Raw genomic sequence first — 26235 nt, forward strand, 5'->3', positions numbered from 1 at the left:
GAGGGAATGTATCATTAAGTGCATATGACTTTTGTATTCCCTTGCCTGTCAGTTTTAATATGATATGCCAATAAAGGTTTGATTGATTGATTAATCATGATTTGTTTAAGAAAGCAGAGACTCTCATGTCTTTACCAAACAACAATGGAAACCTATATTCAACCTGAAGCGAACTCCAAGGCTCACACTAATTCAGTTTCCAAACTATCCGAAGTACCTTTCAATATTTGGAGTGAACACCTGACATTCCCTTTTAAATAACTTTGTAAGGCACTCCATTTACAACAGCTGCAGTTTAAAGGGCCAATATAAAATCAGAAGCAAATATGTAAGCCATTTACTTTCTTTAAAAGGAAAATAAAAGTGCTTTATAAAAATACTTGCCTGAAAGTTACTTAGCAACATGAAACACATGCAGGGACAGGGATACCATTCCCCAGGTGGGGACAGGGGATGTTCTGCTTGCATGGGCTCCTGCCTGCCAGCGGCCAGCTGGCTGGCGAGAGGAAATCCTCCTACCCGACACCGTGTGCAACACATTGACATCACCAAAAGTGATGTCCGCACGTCAGTGACGTCAGGAAGGCCATGCTTTGCTTTTTGGGTAAAACTCTATGGTTTGAGGCCATTTTTACCATAATTTTGCCCCAAAAGCAGACCATTGCCCCCTGACGTCATTAACGTGCTGACTCCACTTCTGAGTGACATCTGTGCATTGTACAACGTCCCCGCAAACCCCCAGAATGACCCTCAAATCCCCCTGGCAACCCTACTTAGGGAAGGACTTTAAATTAGCATACTAGACTAATATAAGGGAATGTTTTGAAACTATTAATTCTATCACAACATCCAGGCAGACAGATTTCTCTACCCTCAAGAGATCTGTCTCGTGTGATTCCTTCACACCAGAAGTGATGTCAGCGCGTCAGTGACTTCAGGAAGGCCATGCTTTGCTTTTTGGGTAAAACTCTATGGTTTGAGGCCATTTTTACCATAATTTTGCCCCAAAAGCAGACCATTGCCCCCTGACGTCATTAACGTGCTGACTCCACTTCTGAGTGACATCTGTGCATTGTACAACGTCCCCGCAAACCCCCAGAATGACCCTCAAATCCCCCTGGCAACCCTACTTAGGGAAGGACTTTAAATTAGCATACTAGACTAATATAAGGGAATGTTTTGAAACTATTAATTCTATCACAACATCCACCACTTTACTCCTTCCCAAACTTCCAAAACATAGTCAGAAGCTCTTATGAAAAATGCAATCAGTACAAAGGTAATACAAAAGTTACACAATTCTAAGAGAAGGGGGGCAGAAAATTGACAGAAAATCAAGTTCAAAAACAAGGGACGTTCTACAATTGTTATTTCCCTCTTAATAGTCTCCATTGCCAGAAAACAAGCTGAATCAACGTTAACCAAAGCCATTATCTGGTTCTGGTATAGCACAGAAGTAACTTTTGGCATGTTTCCAATAGCTGTCATAACACAACACAAGGAAGAACAGGAGGCCTGGCATCACACCATTGTTGTTTCCCAGTATGGAGAAATGGCTGCCTGTGAAACTTTGAAAGACAAGTTTGCCAGGCACTGACACATGAGGGACATCATGATCTACATTTGATCCAAGGTGCCAATTCTGGGATAAAACATCTCGGAGGTTATCACCAGGGTTGTATGGCCAATGTCGCATAATGTTGCTGTTGAAGATGTAGGCAGAGAAGAAGACCCAAAAGACATAATAAATTAATAGTCCTGAGAGCAGCAGACAGGCAATCTTGAGGCTCATCAGCTCCAGGGCAAAGGCAATCATGGCAACACACAGGCCCATAGCCAGAGCATCCATGAGGAGCTCTGGTATAGCACAGAAGTAACTTTTGGCGTGTTTCCAATAGCTGTCATAACAGAGCACAAGGAAGAGCAGGAGGCCTGGCATCACACCATTGTGATGCCAATAGGGAGTCACCCCCTACAAAAATGTGGCCCTAGATAGGAAATTAAATTATCTGTAAACCGCTCAGAGACCCTTCGGGGTTAGAGCGGTATATAAGCTGAAAGTTAAATAAATAAATAAATAAAATTGTTGTTTCCCAGTATGGAGAAATGGCTGCCTGTGAAACTTTGAAAGACAAGTTTGCCAGGCACTGACACATGAGGGACATCATGATCTACATTTGATCCAAGGTGCCAATTCTGGGATAAAACATCTCGGAGGTTATCACCAGGGTTGTATGGCCAATGTCGCATAATGTTGCTGTTGAAGATGTAGGCAGAGAAGAAGACCCAAAAGACATAATAAATTAATAGTCCTGAGAGTAGCAGACAGGCAATCTTGAGGCTCATCAGCTCCAGGACAAAGGCAATCATGGCAACACACAGGCCCATAGCCAGAGCATCCATGAGGAGCCAATACCCAGCTAAGACCCAGATAAGGCGTATAACAGAGAGAGAGGAGAGAAAAAAAGAAAAAGAAGGAGAGCAGCTCAGCAGCAGTGAAACTCCACAGCAGCCAAAGGAAAACTTGTTTTGAGGTGAACAGGGCCATGTTAAATACTGGCACACTGGGAACAGAGGGAAAGCAAAGGTTATTGTTGCAAGGACTGCTGCGCATATACTAAAGACAACCTGAACTGAATCAAAGAAGAAATTACTAGAAAAGACATGGATATACCAACTAGAAGGAACAGTGCCTGTGTTGAATGAATAGTCTGGATACGGTTATTTCTGTTGCTGCCATTGAAAGGCGCAGTTGAGCTGCTGCTGTCCTTTTCTTTGTCTTGATTCTTAAAGTTCACATTAAAGACCTGAAGCTGCTATAAACTATGAGGAGAACAGAAATTTGGAACGTAGACACTTGGCTGGAGTTCACAGGGAATAAGCCCAGGCATAAGGCTGCTCTGCCATACTGCTGGCAGTTGCCACTCCTCCACCTCTGCAGCAGCGGCATCCCAGGTGTCTATCTTGTTCCCTCAACTTGGCTGGTTTGCTCATTGGGGACTCAGCCAAAGTCACTATCAACGTCACCGCAAAGTTCCAAAACCTCTTAAGAAGAAGTAGAAGATTACAGATAACTGGATTTTATAGTCTACAGGAGAATGGGCAGAACAAAAACAGACTATGAAGAACTAAAAATCTACAATTTTTTTTTTAAATTCAGGAGATGAGACAAGGATGAATTATTTGCTTCTAGGGAGGGGGAAGTATGACAGTGGGACGAGGCATGGTGTAAAAGGAAGAGGACAGAGAAATAGGTTAGCTCGGCCCCCTTCCAGCATGCGTCCCATCCCAAGGGTAGTAGGCAGTGGGGCTAGGATGATTAACCCCGGTTTATTACTACATTGCCACAAGATTATCAATAAGTCTCTCTCTGAGGGACTGTTTCCCAAGGCACTTAAGGAACCAGTGGTCCACTCTCTTTTTTAAAAAGCCATCTTTGGACCTGGACAAATTAGCCAACTATTGGCCAGTTTCTAACTTGCCCTACCTGGGCAAGATGATAGAGAGGGCAGTGGTGGTTCAGCTACAAGGCATTTTGGATGACGCTTCCATTTTAGATTCCTTCCAGTCCGGTTTTCGCCCAGGCCATGGGATGGAGACAGCACTGGTCGCCCTCATGGAGGCATCTGGATCGAGGCGGATCGGTGGTGCTGTTGCTGTTGGACCTGTCGGCTGCTGACCCACTGCCTCACCGACATGGGGATTCAGGGGCTAGCCTTGCAATGGCTTGCCTCTTTTCTCCATGGTCGGGGACAAAGGGTGGCACTAGGGGAACAGCTATCCCAGAGACACCCACTGGACTGTTGTGTGCCTCAAGGGGCGGTGCTGTCCCCGATGCTTTTCAACATCTATATGTGCTCCCTTGCCCAGATTGCCCGGAGGCATGGGCTGGGTTGTCACCAATATGCGGACGACACCCAGCTCTATCTGCTGTTGGGCGGTCAGTCTGACTCCAAACCGGAAGATCACCGGATGTTACAGGCCATGGCTGGTTGGCTTACTGAGCCTACTGAAGCTGAAGAAGACAGAGGTCCTGTGCCTGAGTCAGAGTGGGCCGGGGTTAGGGATCCCACTCCCGACCTTTGATGGGGCACCATTGGTGCCAGCGCAGAGGTTAGAAGTTTGGGAGTGCTCCTGGATGCCACCTTAACTATGGAGGCCCAGGTAGCAGTCACTACCAAATCAAATTTTTACCATCTTCGGCTGATGAGGCAGTTGGTTCCCTTCCTCTAACACAATGACCTGGTGACAGTGATCCATGCGATCGTCACCTTGAGATTGGACTATGTAATGGTCTCTACATGGGGTGCCCTTGTCTCAAATCCGGAAGCTGCAGCTGGTGCAAAATGCCGTGGCCAGGCTGTTGATGGGGCTCTCTAGGTGAGAGCACATACAGCCTGTGCTGGAGGCATTGTACTGACTGTCAATAGCATACCGGATTCGTTTCAAGGTGCTGGTTCTTACCTTTAAAGCCCTACATGGTCAGGGACCTACATACCTAATGGACCGTCTTTCCCCGTACGTTCCCCAGAGAGCACTGCGGTCGGGGGCCCAGAATCGGTTGGCCCTCCCAAGTCCTAAGGATGCTAGGCTGTCAACAACCAGGGCCAGGGCCTTTTTGGTGGCGGCCCCAACCTGGTGGAATGAGCTCACGGAGGAGATCAGGGCCCTGCGGGACCTTTTGCAGTTCCGCAGGGCCTGTAAATGGAGCTCTTCTGCCAGGCTTTTGGGAGCCACCCCCATCAATGAAGAACATTGGTTGGTTAAAAGGGAGAGGGCCCTGGACCCTGAAAACTGCCATCAACAGCCTTAAAGAACAGCGAACCCTGCAGGGACATCCAACTAACACCAAGAGCTGACTGCGAGCGGAGAAGGTTCTACACTAGCTGATACCACTATATGACTATTAAGAACCACTAGCACTTTATTATGATTTTATATTTGTTTTAACCACAACTATGTTTTAATGTAATTATCTGTTTTTATGTGAGCCGCCCTGAGCCAGCTTCAGACGGGAGGGCAAGGTAAAAATCTGGAAAATAAATAAATAAGATTTCTCAATCAGTTGGGAGGTGGACAGAACACAAAGCCTTTTGCAGTCCTAAAGGGATATAATTTCCCTGAATCTTCATGAAGAGGATGCTAAGAAACAAAAAAGGACCCATACGGCACTGAAAGAACACATCTGTTCTTATGTCCCTGAAAGTAGAGATCGGATTCCCACTTAAGAGAAATTCAACTAGCTGTGGAGACTTTTCATAAGAAAGAAACGCAATCCATCACTTTAAAATCATTTATTGCATTGTGGATATAAAAGGATATAAAAGTCCTTACTCCAAATCCTTTAAAGTCAAGAGTGGTAAATCAGACACTTAAAATTTTTTAGTCCAGGTCTAAAACACACACTACCATCTCCATCATCAGCACCATCAAGCAATTTGCTGGTGTCATTACTTATATTTAAGAAGCCAGAAAAGTTTAGAATTCATCTTGGAAACATTTCACATGTCGACAACTATGCAAATGTAATTTAGAGACAGAGCTCTTATATAGTATATATGTGGTAATTTCAGAATTGATTGTTTTTACTATATTCTGTACTCATGAAATCAGTTAAACTTAGCCAAGTATTCATTAAATTAGATTCTTGGATCACTTCTATAAAATATTTCCCTGACAATGTGACTTTTACAAGATACAGAAAATATGTTCTCAGAGTGTGTACTACTACTGCTGCTGCATTAAAAGTAAAACAAATACAAACCAGTGGGTTATAGATACCCATTTGAACACCACAGAAATAGAATACCTGAAGGGCCTACTCTTATTCTACATTCAGACACATTTCAATGAAAACTACAGCAACGTACAACTTTGAGACTTACAAGAAGGCCACAAATAAGGCAGCATGTTTAAAAATGGACCATAGCACCAACAATGGCTTAAAAAATGGAAACACAGACCATAGCATTTCCCAGCTCCATGTAAATGGTTCACAGTTGTTCCTCCAAAGCAATCTTCTTCCACATTTTGCCCTTACGGTCATATGCGGTGATATCAGGAAGTCAAGGTGGTCAGTATGTATTCTTGTTAAGCAACAACAGCCAACAGCCACTACAATACCTCTTCACCTAAAAGCCAATCGACATTATACCTCCTGTGTGTAGCACTGCCAAAAAGTGCTAGTATACCCTCATATAGTATATGCATATAAAACACACCTGGAGTTAGGGTACACAACTGTTGCACATTTTAGGAGACAATACAAACTAAGAATCTATTACATGTTATTGCAGGACCCTAACACAAGGTATATCTAATCTAAGACTCACTTTTCAGAGGACAGCCAGCAGCTGTTGATAGACCTATGATGGCAAAATGAAATATCCATGCTCAGAAGTATGCCTTCAACCTGGGAGGGCATAAACTGGAAATACTGTTGCATTCATATCCTGCTTTGTGGGGTTTCTGGAGGCATCTGATTTGACCATGTAAGAAACTGGATACTAGACTAGATGAACTCTCTATTTGACCAGCAAGGCTCTAATGTTACTAAGAGACACCCACAATGACTGCGCTGGAAAAGTTAAGAATCTCGATGTGGCCCACCTTTTTAAAACACAGTGGAACCATCAGACATAATCACAACTGAAGAATGTATACCCAGTCACTGAATTATAGTCATGTATTGAAACCACCATATTAAAAATGGTATTCAATAGAGTATTTGATAAAGGCTGGAACTGTTGCCTGTAAGAGTCGAGGTAAAATTCCTGGATTATAATTATAATGAAAGAAATACCCTTTTATTGTTTAGCTACAAGACAGGCCAATACTGTGACCAAAATCCATGTCATGAAATGGGGAAAGTCACATAAACATCAAAAATTGACACCTAGATGGTTGTCAAAATAACCTGGCAAGTACTTCTTTAGGGGAAAACAATGGAAGACCCCATCTACATTGGATGGTCCACTTCAGTATCATTTCCCACGATTTGAGACCTCTGAAGCATATCTCCCAGTAGTTGTTTGTAGCCTTCCCATTGCTTTTGCATCCCATGTCTAATTCTGCACATAACTCCAAAAGTGCTAAAGGCAAAAACCACATGATTCTTGGTAAATAGTTTCTTGATATGAACCATTCTGGAGGAGGGAAATTGCATAAGCCCCTCACTTTCTGACTGGTCAAAGATGATCTCCCTTCCCATTAAATCCCTGAAAAAAAGGACTAGCACAGCAGCAACTTTTGTCAACTTTCAACTACAAAGCTTGCAATGTGGGGCAAGCCTTATAATGGAAGTCTGATAAGTTTTGAACTAAGAGTAAACTTTGTTTTGTAAATTTCTGTGTTTCTCTTCCCAAATTCCCTGACTGTCTACCTGTGTGTGCTTAGAATAAACTATCTAAAATGGGATTTGAGATTTCTTCCAACACATCCAACTGCTCAGTTCATCCTACTCTACCTATAGGAAAGGTTGAAGAGGTTCAGAGCTGGTCTAAGACAAGTCCATCAGTTACAGAGTTAACAAACCCCAAATGGTCACAGATTTATAGGATCCAAAGGTATTACTTGTCATACATAAATGCACAGCACATATCTCACAGCAGCTCCTGTATAGTCATTATAGCATTCCAATCTTTTTTTAAAAGCTAGCAAAAAGGAATGTAAGAATATACCAATACTTGGAAGCGACCATTTCTTATTTTATGAAACAACTTCAGAAGTTGAATTATGATAAAAATAATGTAACAAAGTGCACCAATATCCTGAAACGCTATCCTCTGAGACTCTACTGATTTTCTTGGCATCCACATTATCACTGCACCACCATTTCTCAGCATTTATAAATACACTTACAGACATATCACATTTGACAAACTCAACATTTAGTCTCTGAACAGGATGTTCCAAGTTCTAAAGGAGCTCTCTAGTCTATTCAAATGAATAAGGCAGACTAGCATTTTTAATAAAAGCCAAAGAAACAGAGGGAGCCCATATGTTCTCTGTTGCATAGTTAGCAAATATTTTATTTATCACATTCTTCTTCTCAAATCATTTCAACAGCCCATCAAGACAATAATTGGGAGACAATAAAAGTACAGTTGATACATTTTCTAAAAGCATAGTCAAACTCAAAGAAAGCAAAAGTTCTTAGGATCATCATCATCATCATCTGTTTATCATCATTCATTTATTACGGCATTAAACCAGCATAAAACACAGAATAAAATATGCCAAAGTCATTGCCCACAGTTGTTAAAATTACGGATAAAAATATAATGCTTATACATAAGAGATGATAAATAATATTCCAATAATACATAGAAATACACTTTGTGAAAAGGTTCACAAAAAGATAAAATAAAATGAATTAAATAAAGAAACTACCTTTTAAGACTTAAAATTTATAAAACTGTATATATTAAATTGCCTTATGTTATACTTTCTGTTTCTTTACTTTCTTGGGTGTTCTGTCGAGTTTTGTAGGCTGCTGCACAGAATTTTGCACAAAGTGCAGTCACCTGTGGATTTTCTCCCAGAAGCAGCAATTTAACATATCCTTGATTTGAACACCCATGATTTCTGTTGGGGGGGGGGAGAGATATACTTTGAATGGCTCTTTTGATGTTCTGTTGTTCCTATCTCACGTCTACCACAGGGGCATAGTCTTTCATTCAAAGGAATCTTTTTATATCGCCCTGCTACGACTGCTGTTGGGAGGGCTTGCCATCTGGTGAGAGTAAGTGCCCTCCGATGGCTTGGGATCTCTAGCTGGAATAAATATTCTGATGGGACGACTGTATATCTGATTCGTTGTGATGCCAGAAGAGCTGGTGACCCCGCTACCTCACATGCTGCTCAATGTCTAAGACCCTTTGTTTTATTGAAGCTTTTGCTTGCTCAAATCCCATTTTCAAAATCAAGTGGGGGAAAATCCCATGTTTACCAGCTTATCAATTATTGCCTTTCTCCATGCAGATTGAAAGCTGTCACTAAGAATAAGGGGGGTGAGTCCCTTAGTATCATAGTTTAGTTTTGGCCACAGATTAGCAGAGGCTAAGCACTTTAATTGTACCTGTCTCCCATCTCAGATTTGCATTTGAGACCCATCTGGGTAGCTGAAGAATTGTTCTTAAAAAATTTGACTGTACTCGTTCTAGGGGAGCAAAATAAGATTGTTGGCGGCCCTAATAAGGTACCATACAGAAGTTGAGCCAGTGTTTTAGCCTGGAAGAGTTTAAGGACTGCTGGAATGTATTGCCTTCCCCTGGTGAGTTCTTAGGATCAAGAAGTACATTTCCCATAATGGTCCCATTTCAAGGGTGAATTGCTGTATGTTTGCATTTTAGGCACACCTACCTTCCTCACAGGTGGAGAAAACACAGAAACTGAACCCATGCTCTTCCCATCCCATTACCAGTGGAGGTAAGGTCTAGTTTCCTTTGAGTGTAGCGGGGAAGGTGAGAGCTAAATTCAGTCCACAGCAAGAACAGATGATCAGCATTATCAACGCTGACAGTGCTGGCCAGTTGTTCATATAGATTATAAATAATAAAATTAAAATATATTTAGTGATGCACTTGCAATTCCCTATCCTTCTGAAACAGCCTTGTTTCAAACAGCTCCCAACCCAGCAGATATGAGAATACTGAAGTTTATTTCTGTGCACCCAACTCCTCTTTTTATTTTATTTTTAAAAACACTGTGGCAAAACGGAAACATACAGAACCACTTACAAGCTCTGGGTCACTGTATAAAATCTGGAATATATTATATATGACCAAACTAATACATCACAGGAAATGCTGTATGAGAACAACAATGTTCACAGGCAAGTTTTTTGAGAGATGGACTTTTCTTATTACATATTGTAATAACAAAGGTAAACCATATATATTTCTCAAGGTGTTGAAAAACCTGATATTTGATACTTACAAATACAAATTTAAAGAGAAAGAGAGACTACAGTGTGCAACATCTGAATCGCAGTTAAGCAGGAAGTCTGACACCATCTCCCAACAAGAATTTGGGATTTCTGTCATTACAGGTGTTAGCTTATTTTTTTAAAGCCAAGCATTATTGCCAGTCACTGTTTTGTGATGGTGTCTGCACTTCCCTTCACTACATTTGAACCATACTTAATTGTATCTTACCACGTATTTTCTTCATTTCACGGCTTTGTATGTGTGTAAGTGGTGAGAACCCACTGCATGCATTTGGGGAAGTGAGTTTTAACCCACAAAAATTTAATGATAGAATAAAACTAGTCTTTAAAATGCCACAAGACTCCTGCTTATTTTTTCTTCAACAGACTAACATTACTAACCTTGTGGATTGAAGTGTGATTGAAGTGATCCTGAAAAAGAATAACTAATGTGTGCAAATCATTCAACATATGATGACTATTTATTGGACTCCACAAATAATTATGAATCTATGTACAGAATAAAGAGAGAGCTTGCAAATGCATGCCATAGAGGACATCACAACTTACCAACTCTATTCCCTGTGGAAAAGGAGTATCATCCAAATCCTTTAAGGGAAATCTTTGGATTATTTTTCCCAATCCTTCTCCTGACCCTACAGAGAAGGAGAAAAAAAAAAGACAAAATGAACACTTAGAATTCTAATTAGCCTTAGTTTTTACAGTCAAAGGATTTAATGAATAAATACAAAAGCCACAAATCTAATAGAGTTAAATGTGCTTATGTCTGCAATGAATTTGACATGATATATAAGTTTTTAAAATTCTAATCACAGAGCGAACTATTGCTGAGGTCTGTAGAGCTTTGGACACTTGTTCAGAGGACACCATTGTTCTCATTTGTATCTGACAAAGTGAACTTTGACTCACAAGAGCCTATACCATGGAAAAGTTTGTTGATCTTTAAAGATGCTAACACAGAGGAGAGGAGGAAGATGTAAGCTGCACTAGGCCCTCACTGGGGAGAAAGGCAGGGTATAAATGAAGTATTTATTAGATTTTAAAAAAAAATGTTCAAGTAACTAAACAAGTATCATGATGTCTAGATACAACCCAAGGCTAATTTTTAAAAACTGATCTACAGAATACAATATAAACATTCTTCCAAGCAAATGAGTTTCAAATTGAGGTACTCGGTAACAAGATATATCTACATTATAAATCAGACAAATGTGGAATGTGGTGTGTGCTTTTTAAAGCAGGTTTTGTAGATAGAAGGTGTGAAGTATTTTTGTATAGGTCTATTATGTCCAATGCAAACATGATGCAAATCTCTGGTTGAGTTTAACTATGGGTCAATGTTTCCTCTAAGCTATGACACCCTGTGTGCAAAAAGTTTTCTTCGTGAGCCAAACCATAAACGTTGTGAGCAAGCCTACCTCTTAATTTTTTTAAAAAAATTATGTTTAAAAAGGTAAAAAAGGTTTCCCTTGCTCAAAAGCTAGTCGACTCTAGGGGGCGGTGCTCATCTCCATTTCCAAGCCAAAGAGCCAGCGCTGTCTAAAGACGTTTCTGTGGTCATGTGGCCAGCATGACTAAACGCCGAGGCGCACAGAACACTGTTGTCTTCCCTCCAAAGCAGTACCTATTGCAATTTCTTGCTTTCGGACTGCTAGGTTGACAGGCGCTGGGGCCAGAGGCGGGAGCTCACTCTGTCACACGGCACTAGGGTCTCGAACTGCTGAACTACTGACCTTCTGGTCTGCAGCTCAGCGTCTTAACCTCTGAGCCACTGTGAACATAACAAAACATAGAAACAAAACATAAACATAACCGTAACCATAACCATAACCTTGTGAAAATCTCAGAATGACCATTGAATTCTTAGACCCCAATAATTCTGTGGGTCTCTGAGGTGCTACTGGACTCGAATCTAGCTCTTCTACTGCAGATCAACATACATCTCCCCTCTGAAAATATCAATGAAGTCAATTTTGTTAATACTGGTAGTGTAAATTAAAACTTAGCCTTTATACAGCTCATTTAAGTCCTTCACTTACATTTTCACACTGACACTTACAGCAATCCTGTGAGGAAGACTAGTGTTATTTTGTTCCACAGTGTAGATTGTCTGATTTACTTTAATAACATTTTTCAGAGATGAGCCATGCTCGTCTGCAGTATGATTTGAGTTCAGTAACACCTGGACAAGATTTTTAGGGTAGAAGCTTACAAAAGTCACAAAAGTGTATACCCTAAAAATCTTGCTGTTCTTAAACCAAAGGGACAAGAGTGGGAGGGCTTCTGGAGTTCTGGCACCGCTCTGATAGCACCTGGGCTTTGGCCACTTTGTGTGACACAGACTGTTGAACTGGATGGGTCATTGGCCCACTTCATGTCCTTAAAACTGCCACTAAAATACCCCCCCCCGCTAGGACCTCCATCCTCCCAGCTTCCCCCTTACATCGTGTACCTCCTTTCCCCCCCTCCCCAACCAACCTCAAGGGGCCTTCTGCCCCACCGCCTTACCAAGCCAGCCAGCCACCCTGGGCGCATGGGAGGCAACAACCGCCTGCCTGCATGCAGAGCCCGGCTCCTTCCCCCCACTCTTCCCAAACCAACCTCGGGGGGCCTTCTGCCCCACTTCCTCAGCCTGCCAGCCAGCCACCCACTCTGGGCTGGGCCTGGGAGGCAAAAACCAACCACCCGCCCACATGTGGAGCCTGGCTCCTTCCCCCACCCTGCCCTCCCCAAACAACCTCGAGGGGCTTTCTGCCCTGCTGCCTCACCAAGCCAGCCAGCCAGCTACCCCGGGCTGCGCCCAGGAGGCAACAGTCACCCACCCGCCCACACGTGGAGCCTGGTTCCTTCCCCTACCCTCTGAAGAGCCCCCCCCATGCAGAGCCAATGAGGGGAGAGATGCGCACATCCTGAATGGGGTCCTCCTGACCTTCCTCCTACACCAGTTTGGTGTAATGGTTAAGTGCGCGGACTCTAATCTGGGAGAACCGGGTTTGATTCCTCACTCCTCCACTTGCAGCTGCTGATGTGACCTTGGGTCAGTCACAAGCTCTGGCACAGCTGTCCTTGAAAAAGAGCAGTTTGTGTCAGAGTTCTCTCAGCCCCGCCCACCTCACAGGGTGTCTGTTGTGGGGAGGGGAAGGGAAAGGAGTTTGTAAGCCACTCTGAGACTCCAAGTGAAGGGCGGGGTATAAATCCAATCTCCTCCTCCTCCTCTCCTCCTCCTCCTCGGCAGAGAGAGGCAAGGGGGAAACTCACCAGATATGGTCAGGGAAGGGCAGCAGATCTTCTTGGGCGGCGGCTCCACTAACACCCAGACTCCCAGCTGGCACTACCAACCAGCCAGCAAGCAGGAGGGCTCCTTCTGGAGGACTAGTTGGAACAGGAAGAAGGGCTGGGCCCACACAAGCGTCTCCCTTGATATGGCCTGCTGCCAGGTGCCAGACCTCCAAAGCAGTTGACCAGCAGCAAGTGAGCAACCGCCAGGCAAGTTGATGAGCAGGAAGGCAGGGCCACCCACTTCTTGGACCTGTGCGCTGGGAAGAAAATCCCTGCGCTTACGTCATGAAATCGGTGCGCTAGCGCACCTTACAAGGAACACTGTTATGGGTTAGCCTGTGACTCTAAGATTCAGCTTGCACATGATCATTCAATTCCTGGTTTACCTCAACAAATGCTTGTTTCACTGCCTTTTCCTCAGTAGCCAGGGAGGGCAGTTCTGGAGAACAAGCCAAGATGTCTTTATTCAGTTGTCATGCAAAACGATAGTTACGACTAATTATGGCTAATAACCCAACTTCAGATCCAGGTTTGATGGGCCATAATTAGTTAGCTGAGCAGCCTGCATTCAGACTGACTAACACCGTAGTTGGTTTAATTAAAATAACTGTTTTGCATGATGTCTGAATGCAGACAATATAAGACATCTTTCACGTTATTATTTTTAAGCTGCCATTACAGTAGCAACATTTAATTTGATAAAATTCTAACACAGTTACATAAAACACCTACCAGGGTATAATTTTATACTCTGTGAAAAAAACCAAACTGAAAGATTTATGTCTACTATCATCAGTACAACAGACCAAGGTGTGAACAAGGAAAAATCAAGGAGGCTTCAAACACCATACACTTAATACACAAAGGACTTTTGTGCAGGATGAAGGTCATTGCAAGTATCTATTGTGCATCTCACCGAAAACTGTGACAGCAGCCATGAAATTAAAAGATGCCTGCTCCTTGGGAGGAAAGCGATGGCGAACCTAAACAGCATGATAAAAAGTAGAGACATCACCCTGCCAACAAAAGTCCGCATGGTCAAAGCAATGGTATTCCCAGTAGTCATGTATGGCTGTGAGAGTTGGATTATAAGGAAGGCCGAGCGCCGAAGAATAGATTCTTTTGAACTATGGTGCTGGAGAAGACTCTTGAGAGTCCCTTGGACTGCAAGAAGATCAAATCAGTCAATCCTAAAAGAAATCAACCCTGACTGTTCCCTGGAAGGCCAGATAATGAAACTGAAGCTCAAATATTTTGGCCACCAAATGAGAAGGGAGCACTCACTGGAGAAGACCCTGATGCTGGGAAAGATTGAAGGTCAAAGAAGACGGGGACGGCAAAGGATGAGATGGTTAGACAGTGTCATAGATGCAACGAACATGAAATTGAGCCAACTTCAGAGGACGGCGGAAGACAGGAGGGCCTGGCGTGATCTGGTCCATGGGGTCACAAACAGTCGGACTCGACTGTGCGACTGAACAACAGCAACAATTGTGCAATCATTTGTTTCACACAAAGGTCTGTGCAGTTTAGGAATGGCAGCAGTGGATGATTCCCCACCCTGCATCACAATATCAGAGGTCTACAGTCCTTTTAAGAGCAGCACGAGGTAATCCTGTATGCGTATCTGCATGCACCACAGCACCAATACACTCCTGTTCTCCTGATTGAAAAGTACAACACAGGCCCAGGACACTTATGATACCACCTTGCCAACAAACATACTAGAAATGGCAGCCAAACAGTAGCTAGCAATGAACAGAAGGGGGCCACTTAGCTAAGCAATGTGAGGGCACATCCTATAAGCAGTCTGAAGATTTCATTAATGTTGCTACAAAGAATGGTGTTGTCCTAGTTCAATGCAGCCATGGGGGGGGGGCAGCTCCAGAAAGAGCCAAGATATTAGATTTGCTACCAAAAATCCAGTACACCCCAATTCTTAAAAAATGAACTTCAGGACAATCTATACATGACATTCTTCTAATACTTTGGCATAATTTCTTTGTTTATTCTTTGTATCTCAGACCCGTGCATTCAACTAATGACATTAAACTGCAATAAAATGTAGATCCTATAAATTTATTTGGTCATTGACCTTAACAGCGTTCAACTGACTTCTTTGCTGTTCTCCAGCTATCCACATATCACTTGCTTTTGGAAGTCTCTGATTACAGCAATAGTATTGTACTGCAAATATGAACACGCACCTAAGTGGTTGTATATTCTTAAACATGGCAATACAGAAGGTGTTAGCAGAAAGTTTTATGAGAAACATATGAAAAATTTTGTTACAAGCAAGAATGGTTTCAAGTTTGACATAGGTTGATGGCAACTAATGACAACATTCCGTAAATATTGGGAGGCCGCATTCCAAAGAACAACTCACTGTAAAATCAGTTTTCACTCAGACTTATTTGCCCCCAGACTATAATACTGTATTAAAACTTTAATAAAGTATTTAAAACCTTTAAAAATCAGAGCATATTTTCTTGGAACATATTTTATACTCAAACATCCAAAATCAACGTGAAACAAAAACAATCTTTCGGATTCTAACAGGCAACTAGACTTTAATCTTTGTTTTAAAACTGACTGAAATAGTAAAGACATGGCAGACCATTCTTGAACTGAGGAAGTAGTGAAGTCTCTGAAACATCCTGTAACAAGACACAGATAAAACTGATCTATCTTCCCTAGTATCTGTGGATGAATAGGACTGGGGCAATTTTAAATTAGTATGTTCTGTTACCAATTTGATTGAAATATGTTTGTAATGTGTTACCAGTATCAAGTGCAAAGGAATAAACGTCTAGGAGTATTTTGAACTTTGTCTTGCCATTGGAACGTGTCACATGTGTGGCATGGGAAAACAGAGATTCGTCTTTCCAGCTCACCTTCATCTACTTTTTAAAACTTGACTAATATCTAAAAAGACTTTATGCACTTGCTTTTGTGATTTTTTGAAGATTTTAAGAGGCAACATTATGCTTGTAACACAAAAGCACCTCAGTCTGTTCAACTAAAGATTGTGGTATGCTTACTATCATATTGAAGAGATCAGTATTAAGTGTGGAAACAAGTCGACCCCCACATACCCCAAGGCCCCATGGTACTAAAAAGGGATACTGACCATATTAGTACAGATAGTATTTTAAGAATCCTATGGGGAGAGGGACTGTGCATCAGCGGAAGAGGCTCTGCTTTGCATGCAGAAGGTCCTAGGTTCAATCCCTGGAATCTCCAATTAAAAGGACCATTCAGTAGGTGATGGGAAAGACTTCTGCCTGAGACCCCAGAGAGCTGCTGCCAATCTGAGAAGACAATATGACATTGATGGATTAAGGGTCTGGTTCAGTATGAGGCAGAATCAGGTGTATTTACTTGCATGTGTAAGAAAGACCACTCATCAGTAAAGTGATGGCAATGCCACACAGTTCAGATAAAGGAAGCTTCCTTGAGCAAATGTACCTGTACCCTAGAGAGAAAGTACATAGGAAGTGGAGACCATTCAGGCCTTGGTTGGGGGCCAAGGTTACCTGTCTGTAACTTGTGTGATACAGCTCTTCCTCCTTCCTCCTTCTTAGAGCCCACATGGTTTCACTGTCCATTACCTAGAGATACTTACTCAGCACCCCACCAGGCACTTTTGTCTCCATCCAGAATAAGACGGGATTAGCATCTGCCTGGAACAGTCTCCCCTCTCTGCATTCAGCACACAAAGTGAGAATGCAACCTGGCTTCAGAATAATGGGTAACATGTGGCAGGAGTGAGTCTGTAGGATACTGACTTTCATGGATTAAATACAACCAAGCCTCAGAGTCATTGCACAATGGCAAGTGGTCCAGGTTATCATACACATACCTTTTGGTAACAAGCTGCACTGTAACTTCCTTAGCTCCTTTTGACTGGACCTGTCCCTGCATTTTCAGCTGATGCCCATAATCAAGTTTTAATAAATTGATACGTTAAGTATTTTAATTAAAATAGAAATATTGCTGCTATTTCAATATAGGTAGTTTCGAATATATCAGTGGAAACAAGACCGACATGGTAAGAGGCAGTGGTTAGAGCATAGGGCTAGCACTGTGGAACTTTGGGTTCCACTGAATACACTGTGTGACCTTTCAATAACCTACCTTAAAAGGTTATTCTGAAAATAAAACAAAGAAGAGGGGAACCACGGACATTGTCCTGAGCTCTTTCAGAGGAGAAAGGCAGCATAAAAATGTAAAAAATGATTTAACAAAAGTTACCATTCCCTACAAGAAGTAAATGCCATCCTTAAACATTTATTTTTCATTATTCATTTAAAACTAACTTTGGTTTTAAAAAATCATGATTCTTTAGAAGTGTGTTCTTCAGTCCAGGCAACTCTGATAAAATTTTTTTATCAACTAGCTTAATCATGTAAAGGAAATAGGGCCACCAAGAGGGGAGACAAAATTTGGGGAGCCCAAGTCAGCTGGAGGGCCCCCTGAAGCTAGCATCATGCTGTAGGCACAAAACTAAGGTTGCAAGACCCCCTGGTGTGGCGAGGGTCACCCACTTTTGGGGGGGTCAACCCACCGCCAGCCAGCTGGCCGGCAGGGGAAGCCCTGCCCCCAAGCCCCAACACCAGCAGCCACCCCTCTGCCACTCAGAGATCAGGTGGGCAGGGCCTTCTGGCTGCAGTTCGCAGCCGGTGGGACTATCCCTGCGAGGTGGGGCTTGGAGCCAGGACGTCCCCAATGTGACATCATCACATTGGGGATGCCCCACCCCCTCCAGGAACACCCTCCAAAGTCCCCCACTGGGGACAAAGATGGACCTGGTAACCCTATACAGAACGCATCTACTTAAAAAAAACACTTGTAATGCAGTTCTGCCAGTACAGGGAGGGGGCGGCTGCGGGCCACTTAAAGAGGCTGAGGGCCTCACCTCTGGCTGCGTGCACTTAAAGAGAGCCCCTTTAAGTGCAAGCAGCTGGTGGGAAAAGGCCCCGGGCAGAGATCAGGCGCGCGAGGCCTTCTGGCTGCCTGCACTTAAAGGACCAATGGGAAAGGGCCCTGCGCACCTGATCTCCAAGTGGCAATGCTTTACTTTGGTAATTTTCCTAAGGGGCCCCAAGACATCTTTCACACGAGAAATGTCCTTGGAGAAGACTGTGCCTGGCTAGATAGTGACTGTATATCTTTTAGAGTCACTGTAGCAATGCTGACATAGGTGTGCATGCAATTTTGAGGGTTTACCTATATCTTGCTTTTTCCCGCCTTTGCAAATTAGTCCTAACAAAGAGCTTGAACCCACGGCACCTCATATCTCTAAATAAAGCATTCACTGCCAAAGTCTGTGTGGAGAGTGATATGGCTGGGAACCTGACAGCTTTCTGCTGATGAAGGCTTTCTGCAAAGTTTGCTACAAGGAGGCAAACGCTTCTTGCTAAACCTATCAAACACTCCAGCACTGGAGCCAGGGAAGACCAGCCAGCACAACCTTTGCTGTTTTCTTAATTTTTTTTTCTCTTTTCCCCCCTCCCCCCCCCCCCATTTTGCTCTCTTCTTTTCATGATCTGCCTTCATTCACTCCCCCAGCCCTGCCTTTGTCAGTCTTGGTCTCATCCCTATCCTGCATAACAGCACAGAAGGATTTAACAGCACTATAGCAGCAAACTCTTGGTATTATTATGAACAGAAGGGGGTAGGGTTAATATTTCCCCATGATCTATCAAAGTAATAAAAGGATGCTTTCCCCACACCCTTTATGTACATGGTAATCGAATGTTAATTTGTCTTTTTTCTATGAAACGACCCCTGGTAATTACACATGTGGAACAGAAGTTAAACTCCTCTCCCCCAACCCCAATTAGATTTAGTTACATTTTAAACACTGTTGATGAAGTTGGTCTTGGTTTATTGGTGAGACATCTAACATCTTTTTGTAAATGTTCTTTGCTACTGTAGACATTGTTTCAAGTTATATGTAAAAAGACACAATCTTTGTAGAAAATATGTCAGCAAAATCAACCCCACTGATCCCAGTAATAAATTTGCCCTTGCTTTTGTGCTATCTAAGGGTATACGGGTAAGCATAAATAGATTTTTTTAACCAATTTACTTACTAAAGATTTATTATGACATGAAGTTTTTGTGAACTACAGCCCACTTCATTAGATGTAAGAAGTGTACCCTATATTGGTACACATATGTATGCATGTAGAAATATAAAATTACAAAATTAGACACACAATCTGGACCTAGGGTCATATGGGGGGGGCAGGTGAGATCTTTGAGGGGTCATGGGGGCTCTTGGCAGCCCTGAAAGGAACTGTTGACTATTACATTTATTTAAGTTCATAGCACTACGTTCAAGTAGATTAAACTGCCCATTTTTAAAATTACTATTTGGTAGATTTTCAACTCCTGAAATGTCTCCATAGAAAGATCCCTTGCTTGGAATTCATGGTCTAAACGTGTCTTGGTTTGACATTTGCATGCTCCAGGAACACAGCTAGAATATAATACCTGGCAAGCTCCTGCTCAACTACAAATATAGACTTTTACACACACACACACACACACACAAAGTGCAATTAAATTCTTCTTCAACCTCTTCTATAATAGCTATACATGTTCATTCAGTTGTTGTCGTTTTAAAGTAACACATTTGGCAAAGTTTGATTAAAATCAAACAGAAACAATCCAATACTGTGTGTTTCTGATAACGATTAAGACAGTTTTTCAAAAATGTATTTGACAACGTACTCTTTGAAAGTATCTGATGAACATAACGTAAAATTGGCTGTTTTAGTATCAAGTACATATAAATATCTGAGCTGCAGTACCTACGCACTGTATAATAAATTCCATAGTACTGAATGCATCCAGAAGAAGAATCTATTTCTCCATTCATTTAAGCCCCAAATACAATCTTCTCCAATATCTTTCAGTTTAAACATCTTTCACACATAAAGCATTCAAAACCTGGCAACTGTTTTCTAGTTCCTGAACCTCAGGCCCCCTCAACTCCCTTCTTGTATAAATCTCCTCTATCAAAGGTCACATGCCATCTCCTGCCTGCCCTTTACATTCCAGGAGCAACTTGTTAGTTCAACTTGCATTCCAAATTAATGAGAAGTGTGATAAACTGTGCCTCTTTCTCTGTTAGCCTCCAATAACAATATACTTAAGCTGCGTTTATTTTTAACTCTGTGTTTAATGTTTGGGTACAAATGGTTTAATTTGTTTAAAATAACGAGCTACAGGCATCATGTGCTGTATACACGTACAACACGCACACATAATACCACCATACCAGAATAGAAAATAAAGCTGCAAGCAAGTCAATAGTAATGCAGTGAAGTTATAAAAATACTAAGGTTCTCAACTTACATTTTATTTAAACTAATTTGAAAAATCCAAACATAAAGTATGAACACCACTACCCTTAACAAAAATCTCACTGAAATACAACTATGAGTAAATTAAAAGGAATCAATTCCCTGCGATGAGAACTATAATTTGAGTTTAAATCAATCATGCATCTAAGCTGGCCATTAAAAGCAGAAACAATTTCTAAAATATATATTTTTTAAAATTCCAATTAAAAGGGCTGCCTAAATATTTCTTATTCATAAACTAGAAAATCTGAAATCCACTCATTTCAAGTTCACTAAATTTAATAAAGAGCATACAAACAATCCTGGGGATTTATTTGAGGATATGAGGGAAATTGCCATATGATCAAGTACAAAAATGGGGAACTGATATGGCAAATTCCCCAATATGGAGAAGATTGCCAGCAAAGTCTCCAAAAAACATTTTCAAGTTTTACTGCATTAAACGTTTCTTCATGTTGAATATACAGTTGCAAATATTTGTTTATGAATGCACTTCTGTAGAAGCTAGATAGTGCATTTGCTCTTTTCAGGAGCTATTCTGTTACTCCTTAACCATAAAAGCGTTCTCTGGGGCTTTGAACCTTTTATCGTTCTTCAGTGACTCCAGGCCATCTAAGATAATCTTCTGTGTCACCATGATGGCACTGGTTAACTTCTTTCAATAAAACACAACTGCATGGGAACTGCACAGTCCACAACATCCAAGGTAGCCACATTCATTTTTGACCACACCAATACAATTCTTAAAGAAGAACTGCAATATTGTTATTGAAACTGCCACAATCACCTTTTCATATGAACATCTCAAGTTGTGCTATACCCACACCTTATAAGGAACAACACGACTTTGTGACTGCAACTGTGGATTGGGCCTAAAAAGAATGCTTCATACTATGTAATGGCAAACATGTTTGCTACTCTGGGCACACATGAAAGGGAAGTCACAGTCAGTCCTAGTTGTCTGGTACACAATGGTTTAAAAGATGCATTTATTACATGCACTCTTTTTTTAGGCTTTAAAACAATTTACAAGTATATCTTGCAAACGTATCTATTGAAGTATCCCTCAGTTTATACAGCAAATAGAAATCTGAAGCTAAATAACTGCAGGGGGTTAGTTCCAGGGCTATTTTTGGGCAGGAACGCACAGGAACGGAGTTCCAGCTGGCTCCTGAATTGGCCACGCCCAGCAGGAGCTCATTAGCATAATAAGACACACCCAACAGCAGAAACTCATTAGGATTGGCTACATTAGGGGCCTAGCATGCAAAGGAGTTCCTGCTACAAAAAAAGGCCCTGGGTTTTGACAACAAACAAGGTAAGCAGAATAAGAAGCAAAAGATGGGTGTGGCTGGATGACCACACTTCTGATAGCATGGGGGTGTGGCCTAATATGATAACGAGATGTGTTGTCAGGGGTGTGGCATAATATGCTAATGAGTTTCTGCTGTTGGGTGTGGCCTATTATGTTAATGAGTTCCTGCTGGGCTTTTTCTACAAAAAAAGCCCTGGTTAGTTCAAATACATTAAATTCACCCCTTACCCAATCCATCCCTCCTCATCCACCCCTACCTGTTTCTTGGCTGTCTTAGTGAGGGTTGCCAGGTTAGAATGCTGCAGGCACAGGAGAAGCCACAACTGCACGCTTTCCCCTCCTGTTTACCACCTAAATGTACGGTAGGTCTGTCAAGGTCTTGGTTCTTCTTTATGTTCCCTTGGCCCTGGACCACTTGCCTTCGGTCCCCTCACAGTTCTCTCTCTCCAACTTCATGTCCCCGTCACCCACTGCTCCCCCCTTTAGGCCAACACCTATTGTGCCCCACTTCTTTTTGCTAAGTGCTTATCAAACCAGAGCAACTGTAATGCTTGTGAATCAGTTCTGCCAATGTAACCAAGACTTCAGAGTCATAAGAACAATACAATTTAGCTTAACAAATTTAGGTTTGGAAACCTTCCCTTCCAGAAGACGTTCTACACCGGGCAGTGTTGGCGTGTGCAGTTAAAATGAATATATGTTGTCTTCCCTATCCCCTACAAACATTGTTAGTCCCTTGTCTATATTGAGTAACTGTACATTGCTTTGAGCCCACTGGGGAAAGTGATTAATAAATAGAAAGTATTATTATTATTATTATTATTATTATTATTATTATTATTATTGTTGTTGTTGTTGTTGTTGTTGTTGTTGTTGTATGCTACTAGGGTGATCAGGACCTTTGTGAATACTCTTGGTGAGGACTTCAATCCAAAGGAAAGGGCTCGATACTGGATATTATTACTGTTGCTGCCCTAGATGGGGGTGGTGGGATCAATTTCTGCATGAGCACTACAATAAAAAGAGCACTGCAGAGAAGCAGGGACGATAACAAAGGACTTCTCCAAACCATGCAACAGTTTAAAGGTACAACAAAACATAAGACAAGGGAATTCAGAAATATTTCAGCAGGTGCTACTGATAAGTGCACATCAATGATAAAACGTGTCTTGAGTGTTTATCTGAATATTTAAACAAGTATTCCATATTTTACATTTTGAAAGGATCTGTGAAAGTGTTTAAAAAGAGACATTCAGTTATGAATGGCTCTGCAGGCAACAGCAGCTAAACACTAAGAAAAGCATTCAGCAGAGCCTAAAAATATACAACAGAAAATGCTATCTATAGTTCTTTTATGATGCAAGACATTTTTCAGTACTGAAAAGTTATTACAGTTTCTGAATGTATGTAATTCTGATTCTACATCTGATGCCAGCAAATAGCAATTCACATGAGTCCACAGAGGAGCTATGATTTAAAGCCAGCTTTACTTTGGTCAATGTACAGAGATATTAAGACGTGGTAGGACCACTACTGCTCATAATAAAGACACATTCATCAAGCCAAACTATTCCTGCAAAATTTGTAATAACATTCTGGAAAAGCTTAAATGTGACCTCAAGAGCACAACCAGTGCTGCTGTATTTGGAATGTACATCCGTTGTAATCACCCATTAGATAATACTTGTGATTCCTTTTATAGAGCATTCCATATTTTACATTTCACCACTTACTCCAAGTGCCCAAAGTGTGTGTTTAATAAAAATGTAAATTCAAGAAAAGATAAAACATCTCATAATAATATTGCAATAAAGCAGCAACAAATTGTTATTATATATGGGGTATTTTCAAAAGCACTTCATATCCAGTATCATCATATCTAAGTCTCAATCTGGCCAAATCTGATTATTCAAATCCAGAGAACAGAGCTCTGAATGGACAAGACATTATATCTATAAACATGAAAAACACCCCACGTATGCACAAAAATCTGGTTTGTGTGCATACACACACACACACTGTTGTCTCAGAAGGTCCGACCAGAACCAATGGGTTGAAATTAAATCAAAAGAGTCTTCAGCTAAACATTAGGAAGAACTTCCTGACAGTTAGAGCGGTTTCTCAATGGAACAGGCTTCCTCAGGAGGTGGTGGGCTCTCCTTCTTTGGAGGTTTTCAAACACAGTCTAGATGGCCATCTGACAGCAGTGCTAATTCTGTGAACTTAGACAGATCGTGAGAGGAAGGGCAGGAAGGGTTGCATCAGTGCTTAGTTCTTGTGGCCCTTTCTTACACGCCTAAGGAAATGCTGATCGCCAATGTGGGTTCAGGAAGCAATTGTTCTCCAGGCCAGTTTGGCAACGGATCCTGGAGGGGTTTTGTTTGTTTTGCCCTCTTCTGGACATAGAGCAGGGGTCACTGGGGGGGAGGCATTTGTGAATTTCCTGCATTGTGCAGGGGGTTAGACTAGATGATTCTATATTATTCTATGATATATACATGCACTTATACACACGGGGGGGGGGAGTTAAAAAAAACTCAAATGATAAAAGGAGCACCTGTAGCTTCAAGAAACTGATGCCCTCAGTGGCCATTGCTAGGCAACCACAACAGTTTTGCCAGCATTCCACCATGCTTGGTTTCTGCCAGTAAAAGGCAGGGGAGAGGGCAGGGCACTTTCCAGTGCTGTTTTGGCTTTTGAGAGAGGACTTATTAGGCCTGGCTCAGAAGCAACCACTGGGTGACCACCTGACTTCTATGAGTCATTCAGGCCTGGTTGCTTGCTACTTGTCAACAGCAGCTACCTCACAAAAAAACAGCTTTGCCTCTGTGCATCAGCTGCATCTGTTCCTGGTTCAGTCAGAACTAGCCACAGTGATCCATGCCTTAGTCGCATATAGACTGGACTACTGCAATGCATTCTTACTTGGGACTACCCTTGAAGAATGTTTAAAAGCTGCAGCCAGTGCAGAACACTGTGGCTGGACTGCTGGTAGAGGCCAGCTATCAGGAACTAGTGACTATAGTACTACAGCAATTACACCAGCTATCGATCTCCTGAGCCCAGTTCAAGGTGTTGGTTTTGTCCTTTAAAGCCCTGCATGGCTCCGGACAAGTTTCCTTCTCAGTGGTCCAGGAGTGGGGCAGTCCTGACCCCTGGGATCACAGCTCCTCCTCTCTGTAGGCAGGGCTGGCCAACAAATCTCAATCCCAGAATGGAGGGGCTTGTCCTTTGATTCCCCAGTCATTCTCCAAGCTCTGTCTCCCCGATCAACTGTGTACAAAGACAAAAAAAGGGGGCTTCTCTTCCCCGAGAGGGGCAAAAGAACTCCCCCCTAACTATGGACATAATGAAAACCCCTTGGCCTGTATAATAGCCTTGCCTCTCCACCCCATACCACTTGGTCATGGAACCACTGACCCCCTCTGTGTCCTTTTGCTTTTTTTTTTGGTATATTATATCCCTGATTCACTCCCACACCTCCATGGGCCAAAGAAGCTGCTTCCCTCAAGGGTGGGGTGGACTGCCCCATTCCCGGACCACTGAGAAGGAAGCTTCATGGTAAGTGAAGACAAATCTTCCGTTCTCCAGTAGACCTGGGAGTGGGGCAGTCCTGAATCCTGGGACTTAACAAAGCAGTGCCCTCCCAGGGTGGGTCCAGCAGCTTCCTGGTCTACATGGCATGCTCTAGCACCCTCCTACCAAAAGCCACCTCAGTCGAAGCTAACATCAATTTGGTAGTGTCTTGTAAAGGAGTGCAAGGACCTCCACGTAGCGGCCTTACATATCGTCTCTAGGGGCGGGAAAGCCCTGTAGGCCGCCAACATAGCCGCCCCCCTCAAGGAGTGCGCCGTGATGCCCTGAGGTGGATCCAACCCTTCAGCTTTGTATACCACTATAATACACCCCCTAAGCACCTACTTAGGGTTGAGGTAGAAATTCTTTCCCCTGGCACTGACTTTCTAAAGGAGATGAATCTGTCATTCTCAAGTGTTTAGTCCTATCCAAATAGAAACTGCGTGCTCTGCACATGTCCAGGCAATACCATTCCTTCTCCCTAGCATGCTTGGGGTTGGGACAGAAGGATGGAAGTACTATTTCTTCAGATTTATGGAAGACCAAGTTCACCTTAGGGATGAAAGCTGGGTCTGGGAGTAGCACCATCCTGTCATTGTGGAAGACGCATAATTAGAATAAGGCTCATAATTCTGAAACCTGTCTAGCCAACTTAATGCCCACCAAGAAGGCTGTTTTGAATTAGAGATCCTTCAAACTGCAAGAAGCCATTGGTCCAAAGGGTTCCTTACATAAGGTTT

The 26235-nt window shown here is 42.3% G+C and overlaps 1 pseudogene; it reads right to left on the reverse strand.

Annotated features, from left to right (window-relative positions):
* Positions 1–1417: 1417 nt before the first annotated feature.
* On the reverse strand, positions 1418–2907 carry LOC107121258 (annotated as a pseudogene).
* Between the last annotated feature and the right edge of the window lie 23328 nt (positions 2908–26235).

The sequence above is a fragment of the Gekko japonicus genome, unplaced genomic scaffold (genome assembly GCF_001447785.1).
Source record: "Gekko japonicus isolate JY-2015 unplaced genomic scaffold, Gekko_japonicus_V1.1 scaffold1298, whole genome shotgun sequence".
Taxonomy (NCBI): Eukaryota; Metazoa; Chordata; class Lepidosauria; order Squamata; family Gekkonidae; genus Gekko; species Gekko japonicus.